Source organism: Harpia harpyja, chromosome 2, assembly GCF_026419915.1.
Source record: "Harpia harpyja isolate bHarHar1 chromosome 2, bHarHar1 primary haplotype, whole genome shotgun sequence".
NCBI classification, from domain to species: Eukaryota; Metazoa; Chordata; class Aves; order Accipitriformes; family Accipitridae; genus Harpia; species Harpia harpyja.
The window spans coordinates 31947993-31968366 of record NC_068941.1 but is presented as its reverse complement, the minus strand read 5'-3'; the positions used below and the strand labels follow the sequence as shown (position 1 = coordinate 31968366).

The following is a 20374-nucleotide window of genomic DNA, read 5'->3' as shown; positions in this document are numbered from 1 at the left end:
GCAAAATTAACTTAATACAGAGCTAAACAGTAGTCCTCTGCCTTTTCTAATTTCCATATCCATATGTATTTTGCAATGGATCTCAGACTCCTTGATAGTGAATCTAAGCCCTCTGAAAAAGTGCTTTTTTCCTCTTAGTCTCTCTTTGCAGACTGTCTTTAGACACTTGTGTACAGTTGACAGCTACTGAACTAATAACTTATGAAGGTAACAAATGCCAGTTGATACTGTTTTAGAAAGCGATACACTTATGAAAGACACTTGACTTCCTTCTCAAGGGTTATTACAGAAAAAGTAACTGCACAGATGTAACAGATACAGACTTTTACAAGACCTCCGACTTCATTCCACATCACATTCAGTTTAAATCATGAACAAGTGAAATGCACCTTAGGTGGCTTAAAGTGTTAGAGTCAGTATTAGAAAAAACTATCAAATGGCATTATTTCTTGTGGGTTCTACAGTATTAAGTCTCACCCAAATGAGTATTGTCTATACCCTCCAGAAGTCCTTAATGATGATGACAGTATATATAGTAAAATACAGCAATAACAAGGAAGACAGTTTTTTAAGACAAACAGATCTGAATTTCCTAGTAACTTGTATCCTTTCGGATTATATTAATTTCACTTCTGTGAAATATAAAGTAATGCATTTGGGAACATGGCAAGCAGGCCATGCCTACAAAATGGAGACCAACAATCAGGAGCCAAGGTAATAATGAAAGCCAACTTCTCAGAGCTATGCTGTGACTTAAGAGGCTGTCATGCCTTTTAGATGTATAAAGAAGGGAATGAGAGTGGGCGACAACACAGGATCTCATCTCTGCATGCAACAAGGCACAAGGGAGCACCTCATCCACTTTTGGTATCTCTTTTCTCTACATTTTTCAAAATTTTTCCTAAAAGCATAAGTAAAACTGAAAGCAGCATTTTTCCTTCCTAGTCCAAAGTAGAACACAGCTAAGAGATGCATCAAGAGCTTTGGCCAATTTTAGCACATCATACAGTATTTCTAACCACTGTCCCCTGAGATCTCACTCCATCCCACTCTAAGCTTTTCTCAGTGTGAGTTTGAAAGCTGCTGACTATGTGAATGACTTACTGACCTTCAATCCTCCCCATCCCTGCCCCTGATAAGGGATTGTCCTGTTTAACTTTTGCAAAACTGTAAGAGATTACACTGGGGACAGCTTATATACACAGATGTATAGGCACACATCTACATATATTTGTGAAATAACACAAAGTGCACTCTTTGGGCCTGGCCATCCAGCCAGTTTTTTACCCAGCAAAGAGTATCCCTGTCCAAGCCACGAGCAGTCAGTTTCTCCAGGAGAATGCTGTGGGAAACGGTGTCAAAGGCTTTACAAAAGTCCAGTTAAGCAACACCCACAGCCTTTCCCTCATCCTCTAAGCAGGTCACCTTGTCATAGAAGGAGATCAGGTTAGTCGAGCAGGACCTGCCCTTCATAAACCCATGCTGACTGGGCCTGATCATCTGGTTGTCACAGAGGCTTTGTTTGTTATCCAAGCCAACAAAAATAGTAAGTAAACTTCATGACTTCCAGTATGAAAAGAAAATACAAACTGCCACTATAAGCTTTGTAAACAGCATTAGCAACAACGTCTACATCTCATTCACTAAAGAATTACAGGTTTCCAGATTTATTTTTTCTTCCTGTACACATAGAACAAGTATTTCCTTAGTCCCTAAATAATCTAACCTTGAATTAGATTAAAACTTCACTAATGGAAGCGCAAAAAGTAAGACCTCTGAAAACAACACAGTGTACCATGTCATTCATCACATTTGAGAAAAAAATGGCCACTGTTTCTGCAAACAGGGGTATTTCATACACATTTGTGAAACAGAAAACAAGTTACCTAAGTATTTCAGGCATATTTCTGCTATGACACTCGGATAATGAATAAAAGAAAACTTTAGCTTAGCAGCACGCAGGGTAAGGAAAAACAGACAGCTTTTCCCTGTATCTCCAGCTCAACCATTGTTTTATTAGTTGGTGTTATCACAGAAAAATTTGAACATTTCCAATTAGAATACTCAAAAAAAAGTATTTTGCTCTCTCAAACAAAAGGTGATTTTTAGGTGAGAATGGTTTACCTTTAGTACTAAACCATGATGAGGTATTGTCCTGGTTTCAGCTGGGATAGAGTTAATTGTCTTCCTAGTAGCTGGTACAGTGCTATGTTTTGAGTTCAGTATGAGAAAAATGTTGATAACACTGATGTTTTCAGTTGTTGCTGAGCAGTGTTTATACTAAAGTCAAGGATTTTTCAGCTTCTCAGGCCCAGCCCGCGAGAAAGCTGGAGGGGCACAAGAAGTTGGCACAGGACACAGCCAGGGCACCTGACCCAAACTGGCCAACGGGGTATTCCATACCATGTGATGTCACATCTAGTATAGAAACTGGGGGGAGTGGGGGTGGGGGGAATCACCGTTCAGGGACTAACTGGGTGTCGATCGGAGGGTGGTGAGCAATTGCACTGCGCATCATTTGTACATTCCAATCCTTTCATTATTACTGTTGTCATTTTATTAGTGTTATCAATATCATTATTAGTTTCTTCTTTTCTGTTCTATTAAACCGTTCTTATCTCAACCCATGAGTTTTACTTCTTTTACTGATTTTCTCCCCCATCCCGCTGGGTGGGGGGGAGTGAGTGAGCAGCTGCATGGTGAATAGTTGCTAGCTGGGGTTAAACCACGACAGGCATGGATCACAGCATCAGACAAGGTTAGGGTTGCCTCTCTACCTGCACTACAACTGTTGAACTCAGCTGGATTGCAAAGGAACAGCTACCAAGATGAAATAAAAAATGATTCTGTCAAGCCACCCACCTAGAAATTCCCTCACATTCTCCTGTAGTTTGAAGGCTCAAATGTTTTCTGCAAGCAGGTACCAGCAAGCTCTTTTAAGAAGTGAGATCTTCCTGAGAAACACTCATGATGGAGATAACAACAAAGAGGAAAATTCATGTATCATGTGACACCACAGACACCACCATACTTAGAACATCCCTTCTGCTATCCACCATCTGCTTCTGTTTTCACAGGTAATCTAGAATATGAAACAAGATAATAATTCACAACGATCACTTCTCATCCATCTTGCTGACAACAGCTGTAAGGAAGGGGACCAATCACAATACGTATGCCCTCTGTGCAAAAGACTAATAAAGATAAAGAAGAAAAAACAAGTACATTACTCTGCAAAATATTCTTTTGTAATTTTCTACAAAGGCAAATATGAGAGAATAAATGCATATGCTAACTATACAATGCTTGATCTCGTTTGCAATGCATTAGAGAAAATACGCCTAGCAGCATATTGTTTGGACATATGGGTCACATTGACTTTTTGGCTGCTTATCATCAAATGCCAAACACGGGCATGCAGAATAACATTTGCTTCTTTTATTCTTCATCTAATGAAAAGCATTTCCTATAGGTACTTAAAATATAAGAATCTTAAGGAACACAAAAGGCTTCTCCTACTGCAGGATTTGCTTTTAAATTCTATTTTTTCCCTAAAGGGCCTGATTTCTGACATCAAGAGAGCAAAGGAAATAAGAATAGAGGTCTCATTTCTGATTAAAGATGTACCTACTAAAGAACATCCTAATTAAGGAATGATAAATTGTCTGGGGTTTAACAAAGACATTCCTATTTTCTAGATTAATTTTTAGTCTCTAGGGTGGACGTATTTTCCAACATAAAATAGAAAAGGTTAGAGGGTTGCAGATAATATGCACTGTTTGGCATAATTTTTTCCAACCTATGGCCTGACTTGTGTTAGGATATGTCATTATGTCAGTGCATTCAAACAGGATTAGTGGTAATCCTTGCTATTTTTCAGCTTCTCTGATGTTCTCTTTTGAGCCTGTTACCTTTTAATTTCATACCCTGTGAACAGAAATACATTTATATAACTCTGGTGGTCTTCCAACGAATACACCCAGTGCTTTCAGTATGTAGCACAGATTACAAAGATAATCAAATGAAAGGGAGATACAATGGTTGCATTTTTCCTCCTGCCTGGATGTAGAGAAGGAAACAGGAGTAACTGCAGTCCAGCTCTTCATTTTATATATGTTTCTTCTCATCAGCTCAGTTTCTGTCATTTAAGGAGAATTATTATTCTTTTTAACATGCCTTCATTTACAGAACAGGCCATTTATGACAGTTTTCTACATACTATACTGAACTCACATTGGTAAACATATTTATTGTAATAAATGAGTTATAACTAAGAACTTCATAATGAAATGGTAATAGTACGTAAGACTTTCTTCTTCAAAGCACAAGCCTTTACTACTCCAGCTAATGGAGAATCCCTGGCAGCCTGTGACAGCTACACAGTTGTAACCAAACCCAGCCATAATTTCCTCCTGTTCAACAGAATTTCATTCTCAAATATCAGTAATGCTGTGCCTTTAAGGACATAATAAAATAGATTTCATCATACATATAAAGGAGGAAAATTTTGGCTTTTTTCTTAACATAAAAATAAGCTTCCAAATCTGTCTTAAGACATTTAATAAGGACGTAAGCAATTAAGTTTGGATCTTTAGTGCAGGAATATCCTGTATTTTGTTTAGATTCATTTGCATTTTCTTTCCAACTGACCTTAGTCAAATTACAACATCAAACTTTTTATCTCTCAGACCCCATCTGAGTTTTCTAAGAATCTGTGAAAGGTTAGACTCTTACATTAACAGGACATACCTGGCTGGACATGAAAGCAGGAGGGGGAAAAAAAGTCAGCAAAAACAGCATTGCAGATTTGCATTAAGAACTTTTATATCTGTCTCTTCATGTGGTTTCCATTCAGCACTTAAAAAGTAACTCTGCGTGAGAAAAAAAAAAAAGTTTTGTTAAAAAGTTCTGCTATTGCTAAACGAGGTCTCATTTGCATCTGCTGACAAAAGGTTTTATTAGCATAACACTGGAAAGCCAATGAAACCAACAGCAGCAAAAGAGCAAACTGTCCTGACAACTTTATTTTTGTTAATGACAAACAGAAAGAACTGCATGATCATTGTCAAACAAGCTCTGGAGCTGATCCAATTCAGTCTGGTGTCTACTTAACTTCAGTATTTCACTTCAGGAAGATCATTATTGAGATCTGAGTGTATAGCATTGGCAGTTATTATAATTTTAAAAAACCACTATCAGGTTAGTTGACTGTGACCTACATTTGGTAAACCCATTCTGTACTTAATTCCGTACTCCACTTACCTTCAAATTATCCTTTCCTTTGAAATTTGTTACAAAGTCCTCAATAATATTGCAATGAAGCTCATAATCATCCCAAGTTTGCTTTCTGCCTTGCCTTAAATATGCATACTACCTGAAATATTCTTGAGGGACAACCTGACTAGACAGACATACTAAAAATACTTGGTATTTTACGTAAAGTTTTAATACAAGCTTTTTCAGAACTCTGGGAAAGTTATAATCTAATTCTCCTTCTCCCAGTTCATTGAGATCTGGGTTTCTCTTTTCTTTCATTATGGGAGCTTCTATATCCTCATTTCTATTTTCTTTCTTTCTTTTATCCCTTTGTTTCACATGAACCTTGATGCAAACTAAGTATATTCTTGGGAAACTTGCCTATATTATCTCTTAAACTCCTCCTCTCCCTCCTTTGCAAAGATATGCAGATGTGGGAAATTTACGACACTGGTAGAACATAAGAGCAGATATATGGGGTCACATCAACAGTCCATTGATTCCCATACCCTTTCTCCAGAAGTGGTCAGACACATAACAAGGGAACAGTACAAGAACACAGCAAGCAGCTGGGGACACTGTTCTGAAGTATGCTTTCAGCTGCTAACATTTCTCAGCTTCAGAGACTTCACAGGCAGTATCCTTATAGTATGTTAAATTATGGTTTACAGCAAATGATGAAGACTCACTGACCATGTTTACTAATATAAGTAATCTGCTCTGTGACCATGCCAAGAAAAATTTTGTCCTGTATAACTTGCATGGTACAGACTTCACAGGCATGTATTTGATGTAGCTTCTTCCATATTAAGAGAGTAGGGTTACTCTAAGGCACATAACCACCAACCTAAATGACACCCTAAGCAAGTCTCTATCACTGTAATCAGAAGTTTTCAAGGAAGTAGAAGAAAATAAAAACCACAACTACATAAAGTATCACAGTGGATAAGAATGTTTTGTATCTCAATTTTATATTTAATGATCTATTTGTCTTTGAACTTGCTAACAACAACAAAGGAAAAAATGGAATATTATATTGATCTAGGACATATTCTGAACTTCATTAACAACAGAGAAATCATTTACAAAAGACCTAGCAGGGTTGTAAATGATGAAATAAATATGGAAGGGGAAGGGGGATGGAAGCTAACACAGTACAGTTGGAGAAAAAATAATTGATAACACCAATAGCTAACTGGAAGAAGAATGTATTGTCAAAGAGAGTTAATATTATTATGTATCTATATTGCAACAGTGCCTGGAAGACCTGCTGAGAACATGGCCCTACTGTATTAGGAGTTGTGTAATAACAAAATAAAATAAAACAAAACCAAAAAACCAAACAAACAGCTTGAATCCAGTCCCCAAAGACTTCTTTCTCTGACAGCAAATCAGGAAAGCATGGCTTAAAGCTACATCATGTCATGGACCAAAGAGGTGGTCCTCTGCTGTTAATTACACATAAAGTCACAGCTGTTAACAATGGACTCTTATACTGTGCCCTCTACACTACTACAAAAATATAATGAAATGGGAAAGAAATTTAAATATGAGAATTGCAAATAATTTGGGGTTAATTTATATTGAAAAATTCAGAGTGCTAAATATTAAATGTAAGGTATGATTAAAAGGTCTTTTCAACCATTGACAGTGAAAACTTGGAAATTTGAACTGAAACAAATATCAGAAGTACTTTTGAAAGGCAGAGAGAAAACAGTTATGTATTATTAATGTGAATAGAATGTCACCCTCAAGGGCAAACCTCTACAGTATTAGCATATCACAAAACAATTAAGTTGTTTTTTCCTTGTGTAACAAGATCAACTACTTCATATCCAAGAGTAGGAAATTATAACTACTTGACCAGATAGGTAGTATTTCCTCATATGACTTAGTCATTGGAACCAAAAAAAAAAAAAACCCCAACCAAAAAAACCCCCATCAAAATGTTACAGAATCTGTCTCAATCCCGCATGACATCAAGTAGAAATTGAGTTATGTATATAGAAAATTCCATTTTCAACCCATACTATAAATCCCTTCCAGTATATTGTGTATATTAAAGCAGATAGTAAGAAGCTTTGCTGTTAGTTGTCTATTATGCAAATGGGAAAGTATCGTTTAATGCTTAAATAGCTTTGACTCACTTTGCAAAGAGGTATTTTGGTTTTGAAATTTTGCTGATCATAGGTTTGGAAACTGATTTAAAGAGAGATGTTTCTTTTGAGTTTTACTGCTGTAGTAGTTTTCACCCCTTTTAAGCCTATTTTTTTCCTGCCAAAATGCACAATTACTTGATAACTAGCAGAATCTGACTTAAACTTGTATCCTCAGTACTGACTTTCCAAGTGGCTATCACAAATGGGCACTGGAGGGTAATTAAACCAACAAGTGGAAAGCTTGCTTATCTTATACTTGTCAGCATGTATATAACACAGCTTTCCTCTCTGCCAGAAGCCCCTAAATCTCTGCAAAATTGGAACCTCCTGCTTCAGCTGATTGTTTGGCAAATTATTCTTGTGCTACAGCTGAGCACAGGTTTTTTGGCCATAGATTATTTCTACAATATTTTTAGAATACAAACCACTGACATTGAATTTTTTTAAACATACAATTTTGGTGCACTGTTGTCTAGCTGAGTGTCTTTATGCAATGTCCATTCCACAAAAAAAGCGCTGTTTACTCCAACAGTTTGGATCCAGACTGAATGAAAAAAACCATGTTTATTTTCTGAATCGCTAATGATTCAAAACACTTCAGTGAGGTCCATTCACTGCTATAATCTTTCATGAATACTATGAATTATCCAACAGAAGCTGCCATGCTGTTGGAGGCAAATTATTAAAAGGAGAATCTGTTAGAACAAACTGTGAAGTAAACATCAAAGACTAGGGGAAGAGATTTTTTTAATGCTGAGTTTAATCACAAAAAACGTCACATCCTCTGGTCTTCACTCAAACAAAGAAACTTCAGTGGAAGTTTTGCCTGAGAAAGCAGTTCAGGATTGGGTTTATTACTGGTCTTAGGATCCATATCAAGTTAAAAACTAGTGAGGATTATCTGCTTTGTCTCAAACACTGCCAACACTACCTATGGCTTTTTGGGGCTGCAGATAGTCAACTTTCTGAACAGCTTTTTAATATCTGATGAACTTTCTGTTCTTAAATGATATCTGCTTTTTGTGTCCTTTATTAATACTATAAATCAGTGATTATTAGGCCAACAGATTAGAAAGCAAAGTATCTGGGATCTAGTCTGACTTTCAACTGTTTGCTATGTACCATCAGTATATCACATCTTTTCCTCGATTTCCCGCTCATTCACTTCACCAGTTAAGGAATACTGAAGAAGAATACTAAGAACTGTTTACTACTTTTAAATATGCCTGTATGGCAGTGTTTTAGTTCTGCTCTGGTCATCTGCGTTGTATTGTTACACAGTGACACTGTCGAAGATCTCTCTGAATTTGCATAATGTTGTTTATGATTTGTCTCTGCTTAAACAAGAGCAAACATAGCCCCAATAGCCCCATATTCCAATGTGAGTCAGTGAAAACCCCTGTGTAGGTTTGAAAACTGTCTGCATTTAGGTACAGTGATTACAGGTTAATGTTTTTCATGTGATCCTCTGAATAAATGCATATATTAGCAAGCAAGATATTAGCAATACTGGAGTAAATGTATCTGATACATGCAACAATACTCTAAGAGTGGTTTTGATCTAATAATGTAATTTTACATGCCATTGACTTGTAATGGCCACCAGATACAATAAAAAGATGGGAAATGAGGTGGGCAATATATTCGGTAAGGAACTTAAAAGTTTCTAAAAAAAAAACAACAGCACTGCTAACTGAATTTATAATGACCTTGATAAACCAACAACCAACTACTGTCAGTGGAAAACCTCCAATAAATTCAAAATGCATTTTTGAAGATAAGCAAGGTACCACTGAAATCTTGTTTTGACACTAATGCTACAGTTTCCCATCCCTCTTAAACCTTTCCAAGGCAGGATTAGTAGTTCTTCAGGTATATTAGGGAACTTCTTTTTTCTCTATACTGCCTAGTCCCATGTCTGTCCACTAAAACTGTCCTTAAGGAACTTCATCCCCTCTAAAGGTTGCAGTTCAAGATGGCAGGGGGAGCTGAGCCTGTCACTTAGGCACATGCAACCCCCTACATCAACACAACTCCCACCAGCAGAACTGCATTGACCACACCAACACAGTAGCTCTGCTCCAAGTCCTTGCCAAAGAGACAGGAGCAATGCCAGCTGTAGACATAGAAAGAAATGTGTAAAGTATCAACGCACATAGTTTTGGGAGGGTTTGAGCATGGGCACAGAGATGAGCAGGGGCACAGTAGGGCCAAACCAAGCTCTAGAAGTGAAAATGTGTTGTAAATACTTTGCTGTTACACAGCTACTACATTAAAGCCACAATACTACTGTGGTACTGATATACTATTCATCACTAATTCACACTTGATAATCCTGTATATTTAATGAAATAGAGTCTAGGAGAGTTAAAAATTACCCATTGAGGAGGTAGGAATAGTATAGTCATTTATTCTCTGCATCAGCTTTGCCAGATGTGTCTTTTAATTCAACCACATAAAAGGATGATTATTTGTATTACAGCATTCACTAGCAGCTACAGAAAAGTGGGGTTGCACTTACACAGAAAACTTAGCATTTAAATAGTGAGGAAAAGATTCCTTCTAGACAGAGATCAACAGACAGATAATACAAGGCTAGGAACAATGAAACCAGTAGGAGATAGATGCCTAAGGTGGGGTGGATTCACCAACAAGGCAGAAGCAATAGCTGTGGTAGGACAGAGCAGCATGAGCTCTCCACCCTGTGGGACAGCTGCATCCCTCTCAGCTAGGCACCTCTGAACGTCTGGACACAGTGCCTTGGTCCAGTTCACCTAGGAAATCGGCAGTGAAACCAAATTAATTTCCTTCAAGATCCAGCCTAGCTCTTAATCATGAGAGCCCTTCTTTTTGGGGTTGAATTTACTATGTTTAGAGTAAGAACAGTGTACCCAGAACACTTGGACAAGTACGAAACAGGAGTGCTAGGACAGAGATGTACTTTTTTTCCTCTTGAAGCAGTTGCAATTGCAGTCTTTTGGTTTGGGGCTCTTTTGTTTGGGGGCTTTTTTTTGGTTGGGGTAGGGGGGGAGGGTTGAAGGGGTGGGTGGGAGCTGTTAATTTGTTTTTTAACTAATACATCTGACCTGGAAGTTTTCAGGCATTAAAAAGTACAGCAAGCCAGTTCCAGATTTCTTATTTCCTATGCCTCAAATAACAAATGATACTTGTTATCAGTGAGTAACCCACATCAAACAAACAAACCACTGTAGAAGGACCAGTTCTGGTAAATACACCAGACATTCACAGACATAACACAGAAAAAACCAAACCATTCAGGCACTTGATGCAAACTATTCACCAGGGTTTAATGTTCATTGTCCAACAAGTGGGTTACTAGTTTATCAATATATATTATGCCAGTTGCACAAAATCTCCTGTAACTATAGCTTGGTCAATAACTTTGTGAACTATATATGACTTATTAAATTCTATCCTTTTATTCATATAATAATCCTCCATATCACTTGCAAATTAACAGGGTACTCAGTGCAACTAACGATGACTGTCTCGCTGTTAGTAGAAAAATAGTCCTTCTATTGACTTGAAGGGGTTTGGGATGAATAGTTTTCCTAGCAAAATGCAAAAGCAAATACTTTGATCCCTGTCTTCCTGAAACTCACTGTGGAACAAGTGAGAGATTTTACCAGATGAGATTAATAACTTCATTTGGAATTATTTATCAGCACTGATCTGAAAAGCTTGTTGACGTCAATCTGTACCTCACTGCTCAGGAAATTATTAACTTTTTTCACTTCCCCTTTACCCTTAGCTTTCTTGCCTTTAAGCTATATTAAAAAGTTTACCAGCATAACTTCTACATTTAAATCCTTCTCCACCAGCAGCATGCTTTCAGTGTCTGTAACTTCCTCTCAGTAAAATGGTGGTTAAAATTGTTTGCAACAGCATTCCCAACCTGTTCTCATTGGTTCCTTACTTAATGCCAGAATAACTGATAGCTGAAGTGCTATATTCTCAGTCTTCATATGGAATATGAAGATGCCAAATGCTGAACAGGTGGTTTCGACTCATTATACAATTTACACGATGGCTCACTCAGCCAAAATTCAAACAGAAAGGTAATGGACATGTTATATCAGAATACTCAAAATAAGGAAGCAACAGCCAAACCAAGAGTAAAATTATTTTGCAAATTCACTGAATGTTTCTCTAAGTTTTAAGATGGTCTCAAGTTTGACCCTGCCCCCTGCCTTTTTTTTTTTTTTTTTTTTTTTTTTTTTTTAAGGCTTGAGCTCAGTAAATATTTCAGCATAAGCCTAACTGGGTATCTGCCACAGAGCAAAGTTTAGGCCCCAATTGATTATGTTTACTCAAACAATGCAGTAAAGAATCAGGTCATTAAAGTAAAAGAAAACAGATTAATCACCAGATATATGCTAAGACAGAGGAAGGGACAAGATCATACTTGGACTTCATGCTTCTACAACATACTTGTCTGAAAAAATGAACAAGTAGGTTTACCTTTTCTAGAAATGTTTCACTCTTTTCTGGAAGAACAGTAGAAATATGGAATCCTACATTCCCATTCCTGAAGAGATAATGTTTCTAGTTCACTTGGTCACCTTTAGAGGTTGGAATCTGGATAATGAGTGCTCTCAAGAGAGGAAATTCTCTGACATTAAGTTTGGCAGAGAAGTCTCAGAATTCCCAATCTCTGCAGTGTGATGCAAGTCTATGCTTTTCATAACAAAAATAGAGAATTTTGAAAAGGTACATACAACTATATGTAGCACTACTGCAGTAAGTGTTACAACTGATTATCTATTGACATTTTTATTATGTTCTTACCCCATGACTGAAGTGTTACTCAGCCATGCTGCTCCTGTTTCAAGAGAAGCCTTCTTAAGCACAATTCAATCTTCAATTTTCCAGCTAAAAGAGAATTATACTCACCATGATCAAAGTAGAATAAGGGAATCAAAAAACATTACTGCTGCTCAACATTGTCATTTGCCTAAAAGGTGAGACAATTGGTAGGAGGTGCTTTTTTGTAAGGCAAACACAGCATAGTTGAAGTTAAGAAAATTAATGACTCAGGAGCTAGAGCTGGAGGGAAAACTTACAAAACTGTGTCAAAGAGAAAAAGGCAGATGAACAGCACCTACAATGAAGAATTCTATATGTCTTTTAAGGTATAGAGGCTCTGTTTCTACAGTCTCCAATGTATCCACATGCATTATTCATCCATTGCTGGTCAATCTTAGTCAAAGTAGTCAAAGTTGTTTGAATTCCTTTGGAACTTATCAGTTCACCTATGTCAATATGCATATGAGGCATTTATTGAACCATAGACTGTTACAAAATAATTATTGTTATATAGTTTATTATACTATATAATCCTTATTATAAGCAACAAGCATGTACAATATTTACAACACAGGATGAATTTCATTATTCTGAAGCCAATTTTGTCCCTCTGAATTTAAGGAACTATAAAGTTTTTACTCTGAATCCAGCTCGCTTAGTACCTACAAAAAAGAACAAGTAGTACATTTTCATTGTTAATTTAAAAAAAAAAAAAAAAAAAGTGTTTCTGAGTCTTTGAAATAAATACTGTTCAAATGAGTCAGATAAATTCACATTAAAACCAAAATTAATACTGTTCATGGTATTTTCTTAATTGTTTTTCTATGTGAATACTTTCCGGGTTCCACCCAACATCAGGATCTGGCAAAGATATTGAAATAAAGCCAGGAAGGACACTTTCATGCTCTTTCCAGCTCCCATCAAGCTTCTGGCATGCAACTTGTTCAGCCGTCTGTGGGACGAGAAGAAAGTGGCAGTGAAAAGAGCATATGCATGACAGCAGTTAGTCAAAGTCAGCCCACTGAGGAGACCAATTATGACATTCAAAGCAACAGAAATAAGTGGAAAAGAAAAACACATCCTAACCCAGCGCAGTCATCCTAGGATGTGATCTTTCTGATTTTGCCTATTGTTCTATAACATGAACTCGAACAAGACCTAAGCCTTTGGCTGTTTTGTGCAACAAATATGTCACTAACTGACATTTTGAAAACACATTAGCAAAGGTCCATCTTGGATATCTTCATGAAGCTGATTCTGCATGATGTTGAGTGCTTTAGTCACCCTTCATTTCATCGGAAATCAAAAATATCCAGTGCTGCTTTGGAACAGATGCTCTTAAGAAATGTTACAAGAAGAGCCGAGAATTTGGTTGAAAACAGGTAGTAGTCTGACACAGCTGCTATGTGACAGCTCATTAGTGGTTTCTGACTGCTCCAAGGAAAGTTGGTAGATATTTATTTGGAATGGACACATCTGGAAACAATAGGATCATAAAAAAGGCCAAGAGAAAAGTGAAATAATAAAGCATTGTGCATAGTTGTTCAACAGTTGGGCTCTGGTACAAAATACACTTGATGTTCATTTTCCTGTAAAATAAGAATACAGGTGAAAGGAGTTACTTCTGTTCTTTCCCTTCCTGAATACAATGAGTTCATAGTGGAAAACAAGTAGCAAAATATTCATTACTTTTTGACTTACAGGTGCAGAAACTCAGCTGTCCAACAACCCAAGTAAATCCTCCTTAAATTCAGGCTACTTCTTCTGTCAACAAATCAAGATGGTAGTTTAATGTCCATTTTCCCTCTTCATGGCAACTGTACAGTGCCCTTTTGCAAGCCCTTCTTTACAGAAAAAGCTCATACCAAGAGAAACTGTATTTGTGCCTAAACCCTGTGTGACAGATAAGATGATTATTATTTTTTTTCTTTACATTAAATTGCTCCTCTAAGAAATTAGGTGGACAACTTGGAGAGGGGTGTAAAAGACTGTGCTTGGCAGATACAAGGCACGATTGATGGAAGAAGGCCAGATGGATTACAAGATGCAGCAGGCCAAAGAGCTCCAGCAGGAAACTTCGTATAGGGGACAGAGTCACTGAATTGACAATGGTAAGGACAAGCCTGCAAAAATAGAGCAGGCAGGAGAATTGGGGAGGAGTGGGAGCAGGGGAAATCTTTAAACCTGTCATGCCTCTCCTTATCAATCACTTCTAATTTACTTTACTCAAAAAGTTAATTTTTTTGGTTTTTTTATTGTAGTAAAACCTAGCCTTGAGCTTAAAAACATTTGAGTCCTTTTATGGAAAACATAGGAGGTCTAAGGCATGCTAATACTGACCAATCTTTGGCCTCAAAGCCTTTTCTTAGTTTGCAAGGATAACCTTCTTCCTTAAAGTGAGAGAAAGACTACAGTGAGAAAACAATTCAGAAGACAGTATTTTTCCTTAGTTTTTCCTGAAGTTCACCTTTTCTTTTCTTTCTTTTTTTTTTTTTGCCACCTGAAGATATAGATTAATGAAGAGATAGTAACTCCCATGGAACAGATGTTCTTCTACAGCTGAGGAAGGTGATACAGTACAAAGATAAATAATTTTGTCTTCTTATAAGATGGGGGGGGGGGAAATCATACATCTAGCTTTGTTAGAACAAACAAAAGCAAGTATTTTTATTCCAAAGCATCTCCCTCAAAGTGTCCAGATTTTCTTCCATGGGTCAGTTTTAACATAGCAACTAGTAATTTTCATCTGAGCAATAAGATATTTTTTTTTTCTTTAAATAAAACTTTCCGTTCTTCCCTTTTCTCCCACAGGGTTCATAGAATAATTTAGGTTAGAAGAGACCTCTGGAGTTCATCTGATTCAGCCCCCTGTTCAAAGCAGGTTACTCAGGACCTTGTCCAGTTGAGTTTTGAATACCCCCGAGGATGGAGATTTCACCTCCTCTCTGGGCAGCTTTTTCTAATATTTGACTACCCTTGCTGTGAATATGTTTTTTCTAATGACTAAAAATTTCATTTGTTGCCACTTGTGTCAGTTGCCTCTTATTTCTTGCTATGTACCTCTAAGAAGTGTTTGTCTTCATCTTCTCTAAACTATCCCATTAGATAGCTGTAGACGGACACAAGGTCTCCCTTTAGCCTTCTCAACAGCTGAACAAAGGCAGCTCCCCCACCTTCTCTTGCTTCGTGTGCTCCAGTCCTCTGATGGTCCTGGTGGCCCTCCCCTGGACTTGCTCCAGTATGTCAATGCACAGCCACACTTGTCTCATGTCCTCCTTGTCTCCTAGGAACCCCAGGTCCTTTTCGGTTTAGTTGTCACTTAAGCCTAAAGCAAAAAAAAAGGAGTTAATATTCGTAAGTTTAAGTAGGCATTCTGGTGAAAGATCCTAGTGTTTTACTTTACCAGAGTCTTAGAACGCGTATCAGTTCTCTTCCTGAAGAGCTTGGATTTGGTCTCAAATTGTGAAAAGATGATTGGGCAAAGATTCAGAGAGTCTTAAAAATGCCCTTAGAATATAAAAACTACAATTATAGCACTCTTGCATGTGTTATTAGGGCTATTCTACCATAACCTTGCATGATGAATAATAAATCGGATATCTTTACTTCTCGGTCCAATGTTACATCTTAATAAACTAATTTTTATGGAAAAATGAATTGACTCAATGTGAGTAATAAATAAAAGCAATAATTTCATTTGCTTCATTTACAAATAACTTCGGGCTGAAACCAAACTATTTAAATTGTTGTTTAAAAAGGTCAGCTAACCAATATTTATTATAGCCAAGGAACTCTTAGCTTACATAATACCAAGACACAGGAGGAATTTATAAAGAAACTCTTTTGATAGAAAGGCCTTCTGGGGAAAGGATTATGCTGTCCTCATCATACAAAAAAAAAAAAAAAAAAAAAAAAAAAGTCTCTTATTCATTAAAAGATTTAAGCAGCCTTTACAATATATTTTTTAAACATTTTAATTGCATTAAATTCCTGAATCAGAGAAAACTACGTATTTTGTTTGCTTATTTAATTTTGCATGTCATGGAACAAATAAGTTCTCCCAGAGTTAATTAACAAACAAAACTATGCTATTCATAGTAAAACTAATGGATCCAGGTGGTGTTCATGTAAATCTCTGACCTCCTCCTACAACTATATCTAGCATTACTTGTCAAGATTAATCAAATCACCTCCTCAGACCTTGTTCTTAGGGTAAATGACAGTATAGTTTTCTTTCAAGCATGGAAAGAGTATAGAGGAATTAAAAAAGTTTATAAATCCGAAAACAGGACACCAAATGTACTCAGCATTTGTTTTTCATCACAGGATGCCTTATTACCATTATATTTTCTTATCTTGCAATGTTTTTTTCTTCTATGATACTGAAAGGCTGTTAGGTCTTTAGCAGACTGCTTCCCAGTTAACTCCAATAGGCAGCATTCATTTCAGCAGGCGTGGGCAACGTATGCCAGCAATAAAACAGCCATTGAGTTCTCTATAATTCTTATTACTCTCAACAATTTGATGTAATAACAGCCCACTTCGTACTGTTTTTGTTTTGTACTGATTTTAAAATGTTATCTTCGGGTGTCAATTTAAAAGCATGAATAGGTATAATATCCTATACACTCTGGATGGATTTTCCAGTATATTGAATACAGAGAAGAGGGTATTAAGTTCATGCACTTCAAAAGTATACAATAGTTTATCTGTATTTTATATAGATTTTTAGAGAGACTTTATATAGATTTCATTTTTTCAAATTTTTTAATGTAGAGATTTTTAGATGTATCCTAATACTCTACATTTCTAAGATGGCATAGAATATTCTGTGGCAAAATAAGTTTGTTTTTCAGAATTAACAGCACATTTAAACAGTTATAGCATTCTATACAAGACAGTTGATATCAATTTGTGTACAAGATGACTATGTAGTAGGCAATGATATGATACATACATCCACTTGATATGAATATCAATGTGATTCTATACATACTTCATTTTTAGCCAGCTAACAATCCACTCTTCAAATGGCAATCCTGTGATTATGTGTGCCTGAATACAAATACATACAAAAGCCTTGAAACCATCTGAAAAATGGCCACCTTCAAACTTGGGTGGTTTTGGAGCGCACTCCTCCACCCCGCCTTTCCCCTTTAGGCCTATTAGTAGCGTGAAAGGCGACATCCAAATCCATACTTCAGAAGTCTCAGGATTTTAATAAATGGCTGTAACTAAGGATTTATTCAAAGTATGGTATTAGGTTAGCAATGGAAATATTCCTTGTAACAGTGCTTGCAGTGCGAAAAAAAGGTTTTGCTTCCATCAAACAGGAAAAGTATTCTGACCATGGCAGGGACAGGAGTTATTTTATTCCCCATCTCTGTCTACGTGCACCTACTTTATACTGTTACAGCTCTTTGCATAACAAACAGTAACATCACAGTGGCATAATAGAGTACATAAGGCCCATGATTTTTATATAAAAGTTGTTTACTTTCTACACGTTTTCATACCACCAGATAACAAAGTTACTTTGGTGGGGGCTGGACTGTGTGGTTACAGCAAGCCTACTACTCCAAAAGAACCACAGATGTGCACACTTAACTTGGGTTACTCCTTTTGCAAGAGAGGAAACTTACTATGAGGCAGTAGAAGCAAGAACTTGCACACAACAAGCAATTTCCAGAGGGCAGCTTGCTCTCTCTGTGTTAACATCACTGTTTTCCCCTACCAGTTTTTGAGTTTGCACCATTGACCTCTATGGAGTGAATCAGCACTTTGCTTTTGAAGACACTTTGTATACTACAAGTTGCCATGCCGCCCTTACACTTAAAAACATTAGTAAGAATACAAGAGGGAGACTCACCCTGCTTTATCCAAAACACTCAAGGAAATTTTTTTTTTTTCAACCACAATGACGAATAATTTGCAGTTTATGAGCAAGAATTCTCCAAAAATGAGGAGTTCCAACCCTCTCCCAGCAACAAAAAACACAGCAATCAGGGCTGGCAGCTGGCATGCTAAATTTCAGCTGCGTAAAATTAGAAATGCCTCACATGAGGGAGCTTAGGAACTGAATTTGCCTAGCAAAAATGCAACAATTCTGTGTACAAACACTTCTGTTCTAAGAGTTTTTAAAGTCCCTCACTACCACAGATATTTATTTCCATCCTTATAAACTACATTGAACTATTTTTTGTTCAAAGCCTGTATTAATATCTTGTTACAACAAAGACTAATTTTCCTAAAGTTTTTTTTTTTTCTTTGCAATTACATCTTCTGCTAGGATTAGGTAAACTTCTAAACTAAATGTCCCTTCCATCTTCATACATTTCTTGCTGAAATCAAGGTATGCCTCTCCTAGGTACTCTCGTTCATCTGACATTCACAGCAAACAGTTATTGACACTAGTTACTGGAAATCAGCAAAAACTCCAGGTGATCAGCTTTCAAACACAAAGCCAAAGCTGTGTATTAGAACCATTCATATGTGTGCATTTCACACTTGCCAAACAAATGCATAATGGATAATACTGGTTAATAATAAACATATTTTCAAACTTTTAATAAGCCATTACCAACAATGGTGGGTAAACAAAAATTTAAACTTAACAATAGTGAGCAGCACTGTCTTTTGAAATAAGTTAAAAGAGCTAAAACACAGTTTAACAGTTTTAATCATGAACAAGTTCCCACTAGAATTGCCTGCCTGTCTGTTATGATTTCCATATTCCAAGAGTTTTTCTGTAATGAAGCCACAAAACCACCAGGCATTTACCCCCGCTGGCTTTTCTAGAGTTCATAGATCCACCAGGCAGCATAATCAGGAAATACGTTGTTCCTCTTCTGACATCATTAGCCTGCTTATGTTCCCCTCAACCTTATAAGGAATAAGAATTTGGTCACAGCTGAATGCTTCTGCAGGTCACATTCTTTTGCCACTGCAGTCAGAGTGACATACACAATCTGGGAACTTCTCATTCAGGACAAATTATAGTACAGATGAATATATTCTGTAGAGGAACCTTCCCGTGGATCAACTGTATACCTTTGTATAGCTCCTCCTGCTACCTATGGTATTTCACCTGGATACTCCTACATCATGCCCAGTTTTGTCTACAACACCTTTCAAAGGCACATGCCTTTTTTATGAAACAAGAGAAACTACCACATCTCTAGGTAATCTGTTCCAACTGGTAATCATCCTCACTACAAAATACATCCTTATTTCTCATTTGAATTTCTTTGACCAGTTTTGAGACACTATTGCTGTCTCTCTCTAGATCAAAGATCTCTATTTCTCCCCGGCTTTAACCTAACTTGGGCACTTCTCAGTTTCTTTTTGAATTAATTGAATGAATGATAGAGCATTACAATGTCTTTCTGTAAAATGTTTTCCAGTTCTAAATTTATTTTGACCTTATTCTGATTTTTTGGTATTCTTCCCTCCTGTGCTAACCTAAGATAGAATCTGATGCCAATCTTCCCAATTCTGTAGAACAACAGAATCCCACACCCCTTCCTATTGCTGCTCCTTTTCCCTGTTTATAAAAATTATGACTGCAGCAGCCATTATAGTCTCACTGCAAATAAAGTTTCAACATTTTTCTCACTACAATGCCATAATCCCTTTTAGTGTTCTCACCCTATAGAATGTGCATGCTATATTAATCTTCCCACTACTGGAACCACAGCCCTTATGAGAAATAAATTATGAACTCACTGGCTCACATAAAAAAGCCAACCAAACAAAAAAACCCCAAACCACCCCCCCCCAAACAAACAAACAAACAAACAAAAACATTTTAAAAACCCAGAAAACACCCAAAAGATGAGCCTCATTGAAGATTTAAAGAAAGTTTGCTGCTCGTCCACTGATCTTGGTAACTATCAATTATGAAACACTAAGGGCTATTAAAGAGTCATTATCTGAAACATAAGAATCTTGCACTTTGTCATTGCTCTGTGTAGAAGAATGGTCAGCTTTATTTTTTTAGAAGGTAAAAATCTAAACCAGGGCTATGAAATAAATTACTAGAGCTTATAGTTTTGCATTACAGTAAGACCACCTTCCAAGGCTCACCTTGTAAGTTATTTCATTTATTCTAAGAGGCAAAAATCACATCATCT

General features: G+C 36.8%; 1 long non-coding RNA gene across 1 annotated transcript; it reads right to left on the bottom strand.

The window, feature by feature from the left end:
* Positions 1–2992: 2992 nt before the first annotated feature.
* Positions 2993–12001, bottom strand: LOC128152457 (uncharacterized). The gene is made up of 3 exons (XR_008238661.1): positions 11898–12001; positions 4750–4871; positions 2993–3082 (listed from the first exon to the last, which is right to left on the bottom strand). It is a non-coding gene; the product is annotated as an uncharacterized LOC128152457 (long non-coding RNA).
* Between the last annotated feature and the right edge of the window lie 8373 nt (positions 12002–20374).